Here is a 16,585-nt window from a genome sequence, read left to right on the forward strand (position 1 = left end):
TAGCAAAACGCAAGAAGGTCACGTCTGACAAAGACAAACAAGAGAGCGAAAGACGTGAGCAGTCTGTTGCTTCTGCTAAGTTTTTTTGCACGTGGTTCTCAGGGTGAATTTAATCTGAGCATGCCTGTGGTAGGCTGAGCACCATGACTGATGAAACTGCATGTATCTCCAGGTGCCTTTCTTACTGAACGCAGTATGTTTGTTGGATGAGCAGGTGATGAGAGGAAAATGTAAGCATGCTGTGGCTCGCAGGTTCTTATTAAAGGGTAAAGAGTCTCGTTCCTCTTTGCTTCAAAAAAGCATTTGCTGTATTCAGAGCAGACTGCTGGTAGGGTAGGCTGAGCTGTGAGAGCAGTCTTACCTGAGCCAGAGCCATATAATCCAGTTGAAAGTCTAAAGTCTTAGTCCCTTGCAACTTTTCTTCTATCCTCAGCCCAGATTAGAGCTCTTGCTCCTTCTCATATTAAGCATGACAGAGCAATGGGTACTCAGCTGGTCTCTTCTGTGGAACATTTCATCATGCAATTCAGACGTCAAGCCGCCAGATACGGTCGGCGAGACGGCCGTACATCTGTCGAGGCTGTGAGAACGCAGAGAAAACAGTGCGGGAGAGTGCATTTTCCCAAATGTGTCTTTAGAAAATTCCTGACCTCGGCAGAAAATGAAACCAAAGAAACGCAGAGACGAAACTAAAGGTTACCACGGAAAAGTCATTGCAAGTGTTTGGAAGGAAAAAGAATCATTGAACTGTATCACTCGCATACAGAGAATGTCTGCGCAGAGGATTATGGGAGTCGATGCTTTACCTTCCCACTGCGACCCAGAGTAGGCAGGTGAGTAGGACAACAGGGTCACATGGCCTTCGCTCAACTCATACTTACCTGGCAGGGGAGATACCATGATCACGAAGGTGGTTCACCCAGGGTGAGGCCCAGCCATTGCACTGCGGCTGTGCTGACTCCTGCGAATTCCCCAAATGTGGGAATCTCGACTGCATAATTTCTGGTAGTGGGGGACTGCGTTCGCGCTCTCCCCTGATTTTTGAGGTACGTAATGAGAGAGAACTTCTTTTCTGTGGCGTTTCTTAGCAAAACGCAAGAAGGTCACGTCTGACAAAGACAAACAAGAGAGCGAAAGACGTATGAGCAGTCTGTTGCTTCTGCTAAGTTTTTTTGCATGTGGTTCTCAGGGTGAATTTAATCTGAGCATGCCTGTGGTAGGCTGAGCACCATGACTGATGAAACTGCATGTATCTCCAGGTGCCTTTCTTACTGAACGCAGTATGTTTGTTGGATGAGCAGGTGATGAGAGGAAAATGTAAGCATGCTGTGGCTCGCAGGTTCTTATTAAAGGGTAAAGAGTCTCGTTCCTCTTTGCTTCAAAAAAGCATTTGCTGTATTCAGAGCAGACTGCTGGTAGGGTAGGCTGAGCTGTGAGAGCAGTCTTACCTGAGCCAGAGCCATATAATCCAGTTGAAAGTCTAAAGTCTTAGTCTCTTGCAACTTTTCTTCTATCCTCAGGCTCAGCCCAGATTAGAGCTCTTGCTCCTTCTCATATTAAGCATGACAGAGCAATGGGTACTCAGCTGGTCTCTTCTGTGGAACATTTCATCATGCATTTCAGACGTCAAGCCGCCAGATACGGTCGGCGAGACGGCCGTACATCTGTCGAGGCTGTGAGAACGCAGAGAAAACAGTGCGGGAGAGTGCATTTTCCCAAATGTGTCTTTAGAAAATTCCTGACCTCGGCAGAAGGTGAAACCAAAGAAACGCAGAGACGAAACTAAAGGTTACCATGGAAAAGTCATTGCAAGTGTTTGGAAGGAAAAAGAATCATTGAACTGTATCACTCGCATACAGAGAATGTCTGCGCAGAGGATTATGGGAGTCGATGCTTTACCTTCCCACTGCGACCCAGAGTAGGCAGGTGAGTAGGACAACAGGGTCACATGGCCTTCGCTCAACTCATACTTACCTGGCAGGGGAGATACCATGATCACGAAGGTGGTTCACCCAGGGTGAGGCCCAGCCATTGCACTGCGGCTGTGCTGACTCCTGCGAATTCCCCAAATGTGGGAATCTCGACTGCATAATTTCTGGTAGTGGGGGACTGCGTTCGCGCTCTCCCCTGATTTTTGAGGTACGTAACGAGAGAGAACTTCTTTTCTGTGGCGTTTCTTAGCAAAACGCAAGAAGGTCACGTCTGACAAAGACAAACAAGAGAGCGAAAGACGTATGAGCAGTCTGTTGCTTCTGCTAAGTTTTTTTGCATGTGGTTCTCAGGGTGAATTTAATCTGAGCATGCCTGTGGTAGGCTGAGCACCATGACTGATGAAACTGCATGTATCTCCAGGTGCCTTTCTTACTGAACGCAGTATGTTTGTTGGATGAGCAGGTGATGAGAGGAAAATGTAAGCATGCTGTGGCTCGCAGGTTCTTATTAAAGGGTAAAGAGTCTCGTTCCTCTTTGCTTCAAAAAAGCATTTGCTGTATTCAGAGCAGACTGCTGGTAGGGTAGGCTGAGCTGTGAGAGCAGTCTTACCTGAGCCAGAGCCATATAATCCAGTTGAAAGTCTAAAGTCTTAGTCTCTTGCAACTTTTCTTCTATCCTCAGGCTCAGCCCAGATTAGAGCTCTTGCTCCTTCTCATATTAAGCATGACAGAGCAATGGGTACTCAGCTGGTCTCTTCTGTGGAACATTTCATCATGCATTTCAGACGTCAAGCCGCCAGATACGGTCGGCGAGACGGCCGTACATCTGTCGAGGCTGTGAGAACGCAGAGAAAACAGTGCGGGAGAGTGCATTTTCCCAAATGTGTCTTTAGAAAATTCCTGACCTCGGCAGAAGGTGAAACCAAAGAAACGCAGAGACGAAACTAAAGGTTACCATGGAAAAGTCATTGCAAGTGTTTGGAAGGAAAAAGAATCATTGAACTGTATCACTCGCATACAGAGAATGTCTGCGCAGAGGATTATGGGAGTCGATGCTTTACCTTCCCACTGCGACCCAGAGTAGGCAGGTGAGTAGGACAACAGGGTCACATGGCCTTCGCTCAACTCATACTTACCTGGCAGGAGCGATACCATGATCACGAAGGTGGTTCACCCAGGGTGAGGCCCAGCCATTGCACTGCGGCTGTGCTGACTCCTGCGAATTCCCCAAATGTGGGAATCTCGACTGCATAATTTCTGGTAGTGGGGGACTGCGTTCGCGCTCTCCCCTGATTTTTGAGGTACGTAACGAGCGAGAACTTCTTTTCTGTGGCGTTTCTTAGCAAAACGCAAGAAGGTCACGTCTGACAAAGACAAACAAGAGAGCGAAAGACGTATGAGCAGTCTGTTGCTTCTGCTAAGTTTTTTTGCATGTGGTTCTCAGGGTGAATTTAATCTGAGCATGCCTGTGGTAGGCTGAGCACCATGACTGATGAAACTGCATGTATCTCCAGGTGCCTTTCTTACTGAACGCAGTATGTTTGTTGGATGAGCAGGTGATGAGAGGAAAATGTAAGCATGCTGTGGCTCGCAGGTTCTTATTAAAGGGTAAAGAGTCTCGTTCCTCTTTGCTTCAAAAAAGCATTTGCTGTATTCAGAGCAGACTGCTGGTAGGGTAGGCTGAGCTGTGAGAGCAGTCTTACCTGAGCCAGAGCCATATAATCCAGTTGAAAGTCTAAAGTCTTAGTCTCTTGCAACTTTTCTTCTATCCTCAGGCTCAGCCCAGATTAGAGCTCTTGCTCCTTCTCATATTAAGCATGACAGAGCAATGGGTACTCAGCTGGTCTCTTCTGTGGAACATTTCATCATGCATTTCAGACGTCAAGCCGCCAGATACGGTCGGCGAGACGGCCGTACATCTGTCGAGGCTGTGAGAACGCAGAGAAAACAGTGCGGGAGAGTGCATTTTCCCAAATGTGTCTTTAGAAAATTCCTGACCTCGGCAGAAGGTGAAACCAAAGAAACGCAGAGACGAAACTAAAGGTTACCACGGAAAAGTCATTGCAAGTGTTTGGAAGGAAAAAGAATCATTGAACTGTATCACTCGCATACAGAGAATGTCTGCGCAGAGGATTATGGGAGTCAACGCTTTACCTTTCCACTGCGACCCAGAGTAGGCAGGTGAGTAGGACAATAGGGTCACATGGCCTTCGCTCAGCTCATACTTACCTGGCAGGAGCGATACCATGATCACGAAGGTGGTTCACCCAGGGTGAGGCCCAGCCATTGCACTGCGGCTGTGCTGACTCCTGCGAATTCCCCAAATGTGGGAATCTCGACTGCATAATTTCTGGTAGTGGGGGACTGCGTTCGCGCTCTCCCCTGATTTTTGAGGTACGTAATGAGAGAGAACTTCTTTTCTGTGGCGTTTCTTAGCAAAACGCAAGAAGGTCACGTCTGACAAAGACAAACAAGAGAGCGAAAGACGTATGAGCAGTCTGTTGCTTCTGCTAAGTTTTTTTGCACGTGGTTCTCAGGGTGAATTTAATCGGAGCATGCCTGTGGTTGGCTGAGCACCATGACTGATGAAACTGCATGTATCTCCAGGTGCCTTTCTTACTGAACGCAGTATGTTTGTTGGATGAGCAGGTGATGAGAGGAAAATGTAAGCATGCTGTGGCTCGCAGGTTCTTATTAAAGGGTAAAGAGTCTCGTTCCTCTTTGCTTCAAAAAAGCATTTGCTGTATTCAGAGCAGACTGCTGGTAGGGTAGGCTGAGCTGTGAGAGCAGTCTTACCTGAGCCAGAGCCATATAATCCAGTTGAAAGTCTAAAGTCTTAGTCTCTTGCAACTTTTCTTCTATCCTCAGGCTCAGCCCAGATTAGAGCTCTTGCTCCTTCTCATATTAAGCATGACAGAGCAATGGGTACTCAGCTGGTCTCTTCTGTGGAACATTTCATCATGCATTTCAGACGTCAAGCCGCCAGATACGGTCGGCGAGACGGCCGTACATCTGTCGAGGCTGTGAGAACGCAGAGAAAACAGTGCGGGAGAGTGCATTTTCCCAAATGTGTCTTTAGAAAATTCCTGACCTCGGCAGAAGGTGAAACCAAAGAAACGCAGAGACGAAACTAAAGGTTACCACGGAAAAGTCATTGCAAGTGTTTGGAAGGAAAAAGAATCATTGAACTGTATCACTCGCATACAGAGAATGTCTGCGCAGAGGATTATGGGAGTCAACGCTTTACTTTTCCACTGCGACCCAGAGTAGGCAGGTGAGTAGGACAATAGGGTCACATGGCCTTCGCTCAGCTCATACTTACCTGGCAGGAGCGATACCATGATCACGAAGGTGGTTCACCCAGGGTGAGGCCCAGCCATTGCACTGCGGCTGTGCTGACTCCTGCGAATTCCCCAAATGTGGGAATCTCGACTGCATAATTTCTGGTAGTGGGGGACTGCGTTCGCGCTCTCCCCTGGTTTTTGAGGTACGTAACGAGAGAGAACTTCTTTTCTGTGGCGTTTCTTAGCAAAACGCAAGAAGGTCACGTCTGACAAAGACAAACAAGAGAGCGAAAGACGTATGAGCAGTCTGTTGCTTCTGCTAAGTTTTTTTGCACGTGGTTCTCAGGGTGAATTTAATCGGAGCATGCCTGTGGTAGGCTGAGCACCATGACTGATGAAACTGCATGTATCTCCAGGTGCCTTTCTTACTGAACGCAGTATGTTTGTTGGATGAGCAGGTGATGAGAGGAAAATGTAAGCATGCTGTGGCTCGCAGGTTCTTATTAAAGGGTAAAGAGTCTCGTTCCTCTTTGCTTCAAAAAAGCATTTGCTGTATTCAGAGCAGACTGCTGGTAGGGTAGGCTGAGCTGTGAGAGCAGTCTTACCTGAGCCAGAGCCATATAATCCAGTTGAAAGTCTAAAGTCTTAGTCTCTTGCAACTTTTCTTCTATCCTCAGGCTCAGCCCAGATTAGAGCTCTTGCTCCTTCTCATATTAAGCATGACAGAGCAATGGGTACTCAGCTGGTCTCTTCTGTGGAACATTTCATCATGCATTTCAGACGTCAAGCCGCCAGATACGGTCGGCGAGACGGCCGTACATCTGTCGAGGCTGTGAGAACGCAGAGAAAACAGTGCGGGAGAGTGCATTTTCCCAAATGTGTCTTTAGAAAATTCCTGACCTCGGCAGAAGGTGAAACCAAAGAAACGCAGAGACGAAACTAAAGGTTACCACGGAAAAGTCATTGCAAGTGTTTGGAAGGAAAAAGAATCATTGAACTGTATCACTCGCATACAGAGAATGTCTGCGCAGAGGATTATGGGAGTCAACGCTTTACCTTTCCACTGCGACCCAGAGTAGGCAGGTGAGTAGGACAATAGGGTCACATGGCCTTCGCTCAGCTCATACTTACCTGGCAGGAGCGATACCATGATCACGAAGGTGGTTCACCCAGGGTGAGGCCCAGCCATTGCACTGCGGCTGTGCTGACTCCTGCGAATTCCCCAAATGTGGGAATCTCGACTGCATAATTTCTGGTAGTGGGGGACTGCGTTCGCGCTCTCCCCTGATTTTTGAGGTACGTAACGAGAGAGAACTTCTTTTCTGTGGCGTTTCTTAGCAAAACGCAAGAAGGTCACGTCTGACAAAGACAAACAAGAGAGCGAAAGACGTATGAGCAGTCTGTTGCTTCTGCTAAGTTTTTTTGCATGTGGTTCTCAGGGTGAATTTAATCGGAGCATGCCTGTGGTAGGCTGAGCACCATGACTGATGAAACTGCATGTATCTCCAGGTGCCTTTCTTACTGAACGCAGTATGTTTGTTGGATGAGCAGGTGATGAGAGGAAAATGTAAGCATGTTGTGGCTCGCAGGTTCTTATTAAAGGGTAAAGAGTCTCGTTCCTCTTTGCTTCAAAAAAGCATTTGCTGTATTCAGAGCAGACTGCTGGTAGGGTAGGCTGAGCTGTGAGAGCAGTCTTACCTGAGCCAGAGCCATATAATCCAGTTGAAAGTCTAAAGTCTTAGTCTCTTGCAACTTTTCTTCTATCCTCAGCCCAGATTAGAGCTCTTGCTCCTTCTCATATTAAGCATGACAGAGCAATGGGTACTCAGCTGGTCTCTTCTGTGGAACATTTCATCATGCATTTCAGACGTCAAGCCACCAGATACGGTCGGCGAGACGGCCGTACATCTGTCGAGGCTGTGAGAACGCAGAGAAAACAGTGCGGGAGAGTGCATTTTCCCAAATGTGTCTTTAGAAAATTCCTGACTTCGGCAGAAAGTGAAACCAAAGAAACGCAGAGACGAAACTAAAGGTTACCACGGAAAAGTCATTGCAAGTGTTTGTAAGGAAAAAGAATCATTGAACTGTATCACTCGCATACAGAGAATGAATGCGCAGAGGATTATGGGAGTCAACGCTTTACCTTCCCACTGCGACCCAGAGTAGGCAGGTGAGTAGCACAACAGGGTCACATGGCCTTCGCTCAACTCATACTTACCTGGCAGGGGAGATACCATGATCACGAAGGTGGTTCACCCAGGGTGAGGCCTAGCCATTGCACTGCGGCTGTGCTGACTCCTGCGAATTCCCCAAATGTGGGAATCTCGACTGCATAATTTCTGGTAGTGGGGGACTGCGTTCGCGCTCTCCCCTGATTTTTGAGGTATGTAACGAGAGAGAACTTCTTTTCTGTGGCGTTTCTTAGCAAAACGCAAGAAGGTCACGTCTGACAAAGACAAACAAGAGAGCGAAAGACGTATGAGCAGTCTGTTGCTTCTGCTAAGTTTTTTTGCACGTGGTTCTCAGGGTGATTTTAATCTGAGCATTTTCTCTCTGTGGCGTTTTTTAGCAAAACGCAAGAAGGTCACGTCTGACAAAGACAAACAAGAGAGCGAAAGACGTGAGCAGTCTGTTGCTTCTGCTAAGTTTTTTTGCACGTGGTTCTCAGGGTGAATTTAATCTGAGCATGCCTGTGGTAGGCTGAGCACCATGACTGATGAAACTGCATGTATCTCCAGGTGCCTTTCTTACTGAACGCAGTATGTTTGTTGGATGAGCAGGTGATGAGAGGAAAATGTAAGCATGCTGTGGCTCGCAGGTTCTTATTAAAGGGTAAAGAGTCTCGTTCCTCTTTGCTTCAAAAAAGCATTTGCTGTATTCAGAGCAGACTGCTGGTAGGGTAGGCTGAGCTGTGAGAGCAGTCTTACCTGAGCCAGAGCCATATAATCCAGTTGAAAGTCTAAAGTCTTAGTCCCTTGCAACTTTTCTTCTATCCTCAGCCCAGATTAGAGCTCTTGCTCCTTCTCATATTAAGCATGACAGAGCAATGGGTACTCAGCTGGTCTCTTCTGTGGAACATTTCATCATGCAATTCAGATGTCAAGCCGCCAGATACGGTCGGCGAGACGGCCGTACATCTGTCGAGGCTGTGAGAACGCAGAGAAAACAGTGCGGGAGAGTGCATTTTCCCAAATGTGTCTTTAGAAAATTCCTGACCTCGGCAGAAAGTGAAACCAAAGAAACGCAGAGACGAAACTAAAGGTTACCATGGAAAAGTCATTGCAAGTGTTTGGAAGGAAAAAGAATCATTGAACTGTATCACTCGCATACAGAGAATGAATGCGCAGAGGATTATGGGAGTCAACGCTTTACCTTCCCACTGCGACCCAGAGTAGGCAGGTGAGTAGCACAACAGGGTCACATGGCCTTCGCTCAACTCATACTTACCTGGCAGGGGAGATACCATGATCACGAAGGTGGTTCACCCAGGGTGAGGCCTAGCCATTGCACTGCGGCTGTGCTGACTCCTGCGAATTCCCCAAATGTGGGAATCTCGACTGCATAATTTCTGGTAGTGGGGGACTGCGTTCGCGCTCTCCCCTGATTTTTGAGGTACGTAACGAGAGAGAACTTCTTTTCTGTGGCGTTTCTTAGCAAAACGCAAGAAGGTCACGTCTGACAAAGACAAACAAGAGAGCGAAAGACGTATGAGCAGTCTGTTGCTTCTGCTAAGTTTTTTTGCATGTGGTTCTCAGGGTGAATTTAATCGGAGCATGCCTGTGGTAGGCTGAGCACCATGACTGATGAAACTGCATGTATCTCCAGGTGCCTTTCTTACTGAACGCAGTATGTTTGTTGGATGAGCAGGTGATGAGAGGAAAATGTAAGCATGTTGTGGCTCGCAGGTTCTTATTAAAGGGTAAAGAGTCTCGTTCCTCTTTGCTTCAAAAAAGCATTTGCTGTATTCAGAGCAGTGAGGGGTTAATCATATCATAATTTACTTACTAATTCTAATAATATGTCTAACATAATGTAGACATCAGATTTGGGAACTGATACTAGCCCGGTAGGACGGGGTGATCTCACCCCACCCAGTTTGGAGAAATTGGGAACTGACGGTACGCCAGCAGGTCAGGACGACCTGGCCCGAGACACGAGGAAAACAGGAACCCACCATAGAACGGATACTTATTTTTTACTTATGCTTAACAAAAGAAGGAAACACGTACTTACTGATTAATTAGGAACATGTACTCACTGGCTAACTAGAGCAAATGTCAAGATGTGTTGTAGTCAGGCGAAGGGAAAATTACCGAGACGGGGGGGCGACACCCCAGAAGGCCTATAAAGGGACAGACCCGATACTTATGGATTGAGCTTCTTCCTGTACATGCTGAATGTATGTCAGATGGTTGCTCCCGGATTGCAATCTGTCAGAGAATAAACTGGTGACTTGCAACTACTCCTCGACTGTGCAGTGAATCTCTTCTCATCAACGGACCCGGCGGAGCTCAGACTCCAACAATTTGGGGGCTCGTCCGGGATGAGCAGGAGATTCGTAAGATTCGGCTAAGTGTGACGCTGCCCACTTGGACACAGAGAACTGCGAGGCGCCGACTAGAAGAGGTAAGCAGAGCCTGTTATATCAAAATCTGCATATTGGAAATTTCAAATTGAGCAGTTTGAAGTGTCCAGTGGCCCGTCTGTAAATTAGCACAAAGAGGGGGCTGCGGGTACCAGGTGTATATGGGGTTTATGTACTGCGTCTGTTGTGTATGCATTGTGCTTTGGGAAAGTATGCAGCGAGAGAGTGTGTGAGAAAGTAGGATATTAAGGAACGGAGGGTTTGGAACCCTGCCGTAAAAAAGGATTTTAAGGAACGGAGGGTTTGGAACCCTGCCGGAGAATAAGGAACGGAGGGTTTGGAACCCTGCCGGAGAATAAGGAACGGAGGGTTTGGAACCCTGCCGGAGAATAAGGAACGGAGGGTTTGGAACCCTGCCGGAGAATAGGACCTTAAGGAGCGGAGGGTCAGGGACCCCCGCGTGTCCTAGGTGTGGCGACCCACCCTAATTGTTGACGAGCGATAGGGAAGCTGGGTGTGAAACCCGGGGAATTAGGGACCCCCCGAACCCAAGATTGGCAAGAGGGAAAAGGTCCTTCCTCTAAAAAATATGTGAGAGAATGAGAAGGATGAATTAAAGCTATTTGCGCTGTTGTGCTGATTTGTGAGTGAGCAACGCTGTGGGCTGTTCCTGTCTTGGGTGCTTATCACTCGCTCCTAGCTGATTTGGAAGGGATTGAGCTTGTGAGGTGCGCCCTATTCAGGGGGAGACACGGCAGTAAGCTATGTGTGAATGCAGGCTCAGTGTGTGTGAAATTGTTGTTTCATGTATTGGTGGTGTTTAATAGTAGGACATTCCACTACAATAAAAAGGTGCACTAAGTGTGGTTGGGTGAATCCACACCCAGAGGCAAAAGCGCTCCTAGGTGAAAATACTAAAAGGAAAAATATAATGATAATAAAAATAAATAAAATAATAGATAGGAAAGAAAGTAAATAAATATAAAAAATAATATACCATAATAAATAACTACTAAGAATAATAATAAAATAATACTAACCTAGCTGGTCCAATCACAATGGATCACGAGTTTGATCGAGAGTTAGATGATGGAGGATGGGGACCTCCTAATAATATAGTGTGGAAGCCTCTAGCATGGCAGATTCAGGTGGTGAAGGACGCAGTGAAAGGGGCAAGTAGGGAAAAGTATGAGAAGGAAAGGTGGGAGTGGTCCAGGTTGGCTCTATTATGGCAGGGGACAGATCACCTCCACAGAGATAAGTCACCCTCTCCCGCAAAAACACACCCAGACTTGCGGTGAGGATCCTCCTCCGGCATATGCAGGCCGGAGGGTGTTTCCGACACCCCCCACAGCCCATATGTGCCCAGTGATTAATGTCACAGGAGGAACCCTCCACATCCGCGCGCAGGGGAAAGAGGAAGTCACAGCCTGCGCGCGGTCTGAAGAAATGGAGGAAGAGTCGGAGGGGGGCTCAGACGTCGAGTCTGAGTCCTATAGTCGGGATAAAAAAGACAGGTCAGAATTACAGGACTGTGTAGGGGCACTAGGCCAGCCAGCGTTCTGTAACAGAATATTGAGGGAACAAGCAGAGGATTTTGGGGAGAATGGCTTGTTCAAACCCACCACCCCACGGTGAGGGCTAAACTTTAGTGAACAGAAGCGAAAAGAAAGTAGAGGTGGTGGGACAAATATTGGGGACGTGTGAGGAGACGGAGGTGGACCCGCTGTTTGAGGAATTTGGCAGCGAGCACTCAGGGGAGCCACAGATAGCAGGACTTAGTTCGAGTACAAAAAGGAGGTGCAGGGCCCGCCCGGAAAGGGATACGGCCTGCGCTCCAAAAGGCCTAAGCTACTCGCACCCTTATTGCGAGGAGCAGGAGGCGGTAGGGAAAGATACAAACCTTTCTCTATAGGGGATGTGCAGGCTTTGGCAGATAAGCTCCCTCCCCCGGCAGAGGGGGGAGGACAGTGGCTGGACAAGTTGGATCAGCTCACTCAGGGTCTGACGTTGGCCCTGGGGGACTTCCGGGCAGTGGCAGCCCGATGTATGACTAAGCATGCTTTACAGGATGTAGAGGCCAGAGCAGGGGTTACTACGTTTGCAGATAGTGTGCGTCTGACAGGGGTGATAATGGACATGGGTGACGCCATGCGAGAGATATTCCCCGCCCCGAGCGGAGCAGCGATCCCAAAGTTTACATGGGATCCTAAGCTCCACCCCAGAGAATATTTGGATAAGTGTAAAGAGGATTGGACCCGTTGCACCGGGTGCCATCGAGGGCAGGATGGGGCGCAGCGGGAATGGTTCAGGCGGGCAGTAATGGAGGGAGTCCCAGCGGGAGTGAAGGGGGCTATATTAGACAACCCAGATCTCCAAGGAGCAGACTCTCATGTGTGGGACAGACAGGTCGTCCATCATTTGCAGAGGGCAAAAGAGGAAACACAGAAAGAAGAGGGCGACCTTAAGGAACTGCAGTCGCAGCTGCTGAAGCTGCAGGTGGGTGAAGCAAGAAAAAAGGATAATGAAAATAAAAAGACAGGGCAGGGAAAGCAGATGGTGGCAGGGGTCTCCCCAGAGGGACCACCACATCAACCACCTGGTCCCTGGAATGGGACACCCACCTACCAACAGGGAGGGTGGGGCCAACAGTGGGGAAGGGCCCGAGGCGGTTGGGGTCGGGGATACAGGGGCCGGGGCTGGGGAAGGGGCGGCCCGCAAAGGGGACCGCCGTCAGGTGCCTGTTACAGGTGCGGGGCAGAAGACCACTGGGCAAGGGATTGTCCAGCACCCGCGCCTAGCAGTGTACGCGGCAGGGGAGGACCTCCTAGAGTCCAAGTGCAGGCACCCAACCCACAGGTGATGGCACCACACCCACAGGCGGTTCCCCCAGCAGGACACTACCCAGGGATGGACGGGGGGGGGAGTGGGACTGGTCTCCCTCTCCCCAGTGACGGTGCCCACGAGCGGCAGGGGAGGCAGACCCCATGCTCTCCCTCACGGTCATGGATAAGTTCCAGTGAATCTCCAGGGCAGGGACATGCTGGACAAGTTGGGGGCCTCAATTTTGTGCAGTGCAGATGGACTGGTGGTTACCCTGCCGGGAGGCACTCGCCTGCGCTGTGACGCCCAGACCATGGGGACGGGACAGTGGTTGGTCCAGCCCATCCAGAGTCAGGCCCTGGCAGACATCTATTGGGGCCTACTGGAGCCCAGCCTGACTGGCATCCTGGCGGCCTACTCAGCGTGGCGGCCCTGGATCTCGCTCCTAGAGCCCTATGTGCCCCCACCTGACCCGCCTCATGTGACCCTTTTCTATGATAGGGAAAATACTGAATGGTATGAGGAACTGTTTGCTGAGCAACTAGAAGGCCAACAGTGGCAAGTTGCCTCTGAGAATATATATGTGGGTCCCGAAGGAGTAGCCTCGGCCACACTGCTGACCCCAGAACAGCTGCCCTGGTACATGATGGGACAGGAAGCCGTCCCACATGTCTCGGTAGCCCTCCATCAAAAGCACCAGCCCAAAGATTTGGGCCCGATGGTTAAACGGGCCAGAGAGACCAAGGACTGGGTACAGACCCAGATCCCACAGATCTCCTATTCACCCTCCTGCAGTACTTATTGCATACAGGTCGCAGCACAGGACACAGCCCTCTTGCAACATGAGCAGATAGCTAGAGATCCTGGGCGTGAAAAGATGGACCACCCAAAAGCAGCGGCCCTCTTGGCGTCTTTACCAGACTCTTTGTGGTCCACAAGCCCCACAGATGTGGGCCTAATATCTTGTGCACCAGTGCAGTTCCAACTTCAGCCAGGGGAAGGCCCCCTCTGGCTTAGACAGTATCCACACAAGCAGGTAGCAGAGGATGGGATAGCTGAGACAATAGACGGCCTTTTACAGGCGGGGGTGTTGGAGCCTTCCACGTCTTTGTGGAACACCCCTATCCTCCCAGTGAAAAAAGCTGGAACAGGGAAGTATCGGATGGCCCATGACCTGCGTGCCATAAACAACCTCCTGCTGACCTCCACGGTTCCAGTCCCGAACCCAAATGTTGCCCTTACTAATCTGACCCCACAACAGAAATGGTTCACATGCATTGATTTGGCAAATGTTTTTTTCTGTCTGCCCCTGGCAGAGCAGTGTAGGGACATATTCTCCTTCACTTATAAAGGTTGTCAGCTGAGGTACACTCGCCTGCCCCAAGGGTTCGCCCTTTCTCCAGGTATCTTTAATCAGGCCTTAAAAGCAGGCGTTGCAGGGATGTCCTCTCCCAGACGGTGTCACCCTCGTCCAATACGTGAATGATCTCCTGATTGCTGCCCCAACATCGGAGGTGGCCCTACAGGCTACTCAGTCAGTATTGCTCCGACTGTCAGAAAAAGGGTTCAAGGTCAGTACAGATAAACTGCAGGTTGCGCGGACAGTGGTGTCCTTTTTAGGTCGAGTGTTGTCCAGCGCAGGGACAGGTCTCTCCCCAGCTCATCGTTCAGCTATCCTGCATCACCCAAAACCCACTACGGTAAAAGAGTGTTGTCCTTCTTAGGTCTCACCGGCTACAGTCGCACTTACATTCCAGATTACACGGGGCTCACACAGCCCCTGAGGGCTTTGGTCCGAGAGTACGGCTCACGTTGCCTTAGTGCATCCCTTAATTGGGACCAGGCGTCAGAGGAGGCTTTTATCACCTTAAAGCAAAGACTAGCCCAGGCCGCAGACCTAGCCCTCCCAGATTATTCTCTCCCGTTCCATCTGGATGTTTCTGAGACAGGAGACATTGTGAACGCCATCCTGTTTCAGAAAAAAGGGGGAGAGAGGAGAGTGCTGATGTACGTTAGTGTAAAACTTGATACTACAGAAAAAAGACATCCCGCATGCACAAGGCACGCAGCAGGAGTGGCCAAAATTATTCAGAAAACAGCACACATAGTAATGGGACACGCGCTGCATATTTTGACCTCGCACAGCGTGGTGGCCTATGTAAACTCACACATCTTTACCATGACATCACTCAGGCAGCAGAGACTTAGTAAAATACTAGAAGCACCCAATTTGAATTTTTCCCATGAAGGAATTAACATGGCCGACCGGATGAGCGGGGGAGAACCACATGTGTGTGAGTACCGAGTTCAAAAAGAGGAGGAAGTGAAGCTGAGCAATAGACTAACCCTAGAGGAAGTTATGCAAGAACAGGCCAAAGCCTCTCCAGAAGAAAAAAAAAAAAAAAACTATGTGGATGAGGAAAGGGGGATCCAGGCAAGGGGGGCTGTGGCAGAATAAGGAAGGAAAACCAGCCCTTCCCCCTGGGATTTGCCAGACAATTTTAACAGAGGCTCACGGGGTTGGTCATGTAGGGGTGAGACAGATGTTAGAGAATTTGACTGCGTGGTGGCACCCGTTTATCAAAGAAATGGTGCAGGGACACGTTCAGGAGTGTGTGACCTGTACCTTTCATAATTCAAGACCCACAGTGAAGCCGGAGAAAGGCCAATTTCCAACATGCACCAGGTCAGGGGAAGAAATCATCATAGATTACACAGATATGATTATTCCAGTGAAAGGGTTTAGGTATGTGCTGATGTGTGTGGATGCATTCTCAGGGTGGCCGGAAGCATGGCCCACAAAAAAGGAGGATGGCACATCCGTGATAAAGTTTCTGATTAATCAGTATATACCGCGACACGGGTTTCCCAACAGGATTCGGTCAGACAATGGGACCCATTTTAAGAACGAAGACCTCCAGACAGTGGAGAAAGCGTTGGGATTGAGACATGCGTTCGGAACTGTCTATCACCCGCAGTCCCAGGGAAAAGTGGAGCGAATTAACTAAACAATAAAACAAAAATTGGCAAAAATCTGTGCACAGACTAAAATGAATTGGGTTGATGCTTTACCACTGGCACTGATGTTAGTACGGTGTTCTATAAATAGGGGGACAGGGTTCACCCCCTTTGAGCGTCAGACAGGCAGGCAGTTCCCAGGACCCTGGAGAGGGCAATCCTGGACCCCTGATGAGAAGGGGGAGCGAAATCCGAGGTCATATTATGATGGTTTGCAAGTTCTCGTTGCAGATTTCTCCAAACAGATCCAGGAAACGAGACCTGGGAATCAGCCATCCGAACCACACACGGCAGAGTGGGTCCTCCTGAAAGTCATCAAACGGAAGTGGTCAGAACCCAGGTGGACTGGCCCCTTCCGAGTTACTGAGAGGACGTCACACGCAGTTCGTCTAAAAGGCAAAGGCGACACGTGGTTCCATTGGAGCCAGTGTGCAGCTGCAGAGGAGCCAGGCAGGACCACCACAGAGATACAGAAGGACCTCGGAGAAGACACACAGAGCGTCAGTTCGGCTGAACCAGACGCGACTCAGGTCTCAACAGGGCAGAATAATCCCTTGACCTGAGCAGATCAGCAGGGTAGTCTACCCCGGACTGATTCAAGAAGTCAACACATCATCCGTCGCAGATCATCAGGACCAGGATGCAGAGATTCAAGATAAAAAGGGGACTTGTGGGGGGAACCAATGTATTGTGTGTAATGCTTAAATTGCTGATGATTATATTGCTTTCCATTGTCCAGACTGGAGAAGCCGCTCAGTTCGAGTGCGTGGGATCAGGGGGAGAGGCCCCTCTGAAGCTTCAGTACATAAGAGGCACCCCCACCACTTTCGTGTTCGACTTATGTGACGTAATAAATTGCCAGGAACAGAACGCATCATACCGGAGTTATGCGGTGTGGCTTTGCTGGGATTATTACTCAGACGTGGGACCCTTACTTTTGATCC

General features: G+C 49.3%; 8 non-coding genes across 8 annotated transcripts; all 8 read left to right on the forward strand.

Moving 5' to 3' along the window:
* The first annotated feature begins 873 nt into the window (after positions 1-873).
* LOC140592913 (U1 spliceosomal RNA) lies at positions 874-1,037 on the forward strand. The gene has a single exon (XR_011993365.1). It is a non-coding gene; the product is annotated as a U1 spliceosomal RNA (small nuclear RNA).
* A 929-nt stretch (positions 1,038-1,966) lies between these two features.
* Positions 1,967-2,130, forward strand: LOC140592914 (U1 spliceosomal RNA). Its single transcript, XR_011993366.1, has one exon. It is a non-coding gene; the product is annotated as a U1 spliceosomal RNA (small nuclear RNA).
* A 929-nt stretch (positions 2,131-3,059) lies between these two features.
* On the forward strand, positions 3,060-3,223 carry LOC140592887 (U1 spliceosomal RNA). Its single transcript, XR_011993339.1, has one exon. It is a non-coding gene; the product is annotated as a U1 spliceosomal RNA (small nuclear RNA).
* Positions 3,224-4,152: 929 nt separating this feature from the next.
* LOC140592889 (U1 spliceosomal RNA) lies at positions 4,153-4,316 on the forward strand. Its single transcript, XR_011993341.1, has one exon. It is a non-coding gene; the product is annotated as a U1 spliceosomal RNA (small nuclear RNA).
* A 929-nt stretch (positions 4,317-5,245) lies between these two features.
* On the forward strand, positions 5,246-5,409 carry LOC140592890 (U1 spliceosomal RNA). The gene has a single exon (XR_011993342.1). It is a non-coding gene; the product is annotated as a U1 spliceosomal RNA (small nuclear RNA).
* Positions 5,410-6,338: 929 nt separating this feature from the next.
* Positions 6,339-6,502, forward strand: LOC140592891 (U1 spliceosomal RNA). Its single transcript, XR_011993343.1, has one exon. It is a non-coding gene; the product is annotated as a U1 spliceosomal RNA (small nuclear RNA).
* Positions 6,503-7,425: 923 nt separating this feature from the next.
* LOC140592807 (U1 spliceosomal RNA) lies at positions 7,426-7,589 on the forward strand. The gene has a single exon (XR_011993260.1). It is a non-coding gene; the product is annotated as a U1 spliceosomal RNA (small nuclear RNA).
* Positions 7,590-8,654: 1,065 nt separating this feature from the next.
* LOC140592808 (U1 spliceosomal RNA) lies at positions 8,655-8,818 on the forward strand. Its single transcript, XR_011993261.1, has one exon. It is a non-coding gene; the product is annotated as a U1 spliceosomal RNA (small nuclear RNA).
* Positions 8,819-16,585: the final 7,767 nt, after the last annotated feature.

The sequence above is a fragment of the Paramormyrops kingsleyae genome, chromosome 9, assembly GCF_048594095.1.
Source record: "Paramormyrops kingsleyae isolate MSU_618 chromosome 9, PKINGS_0.4, whole genome shotgun sequence".
Taxonomy (NCBI): Eukaryota; Metazoa; Chordata; class Actinopteri; order Osteoglossiformes; family Mormyridae; genus Paramormyrops; species Paramormyrops kingsleyae.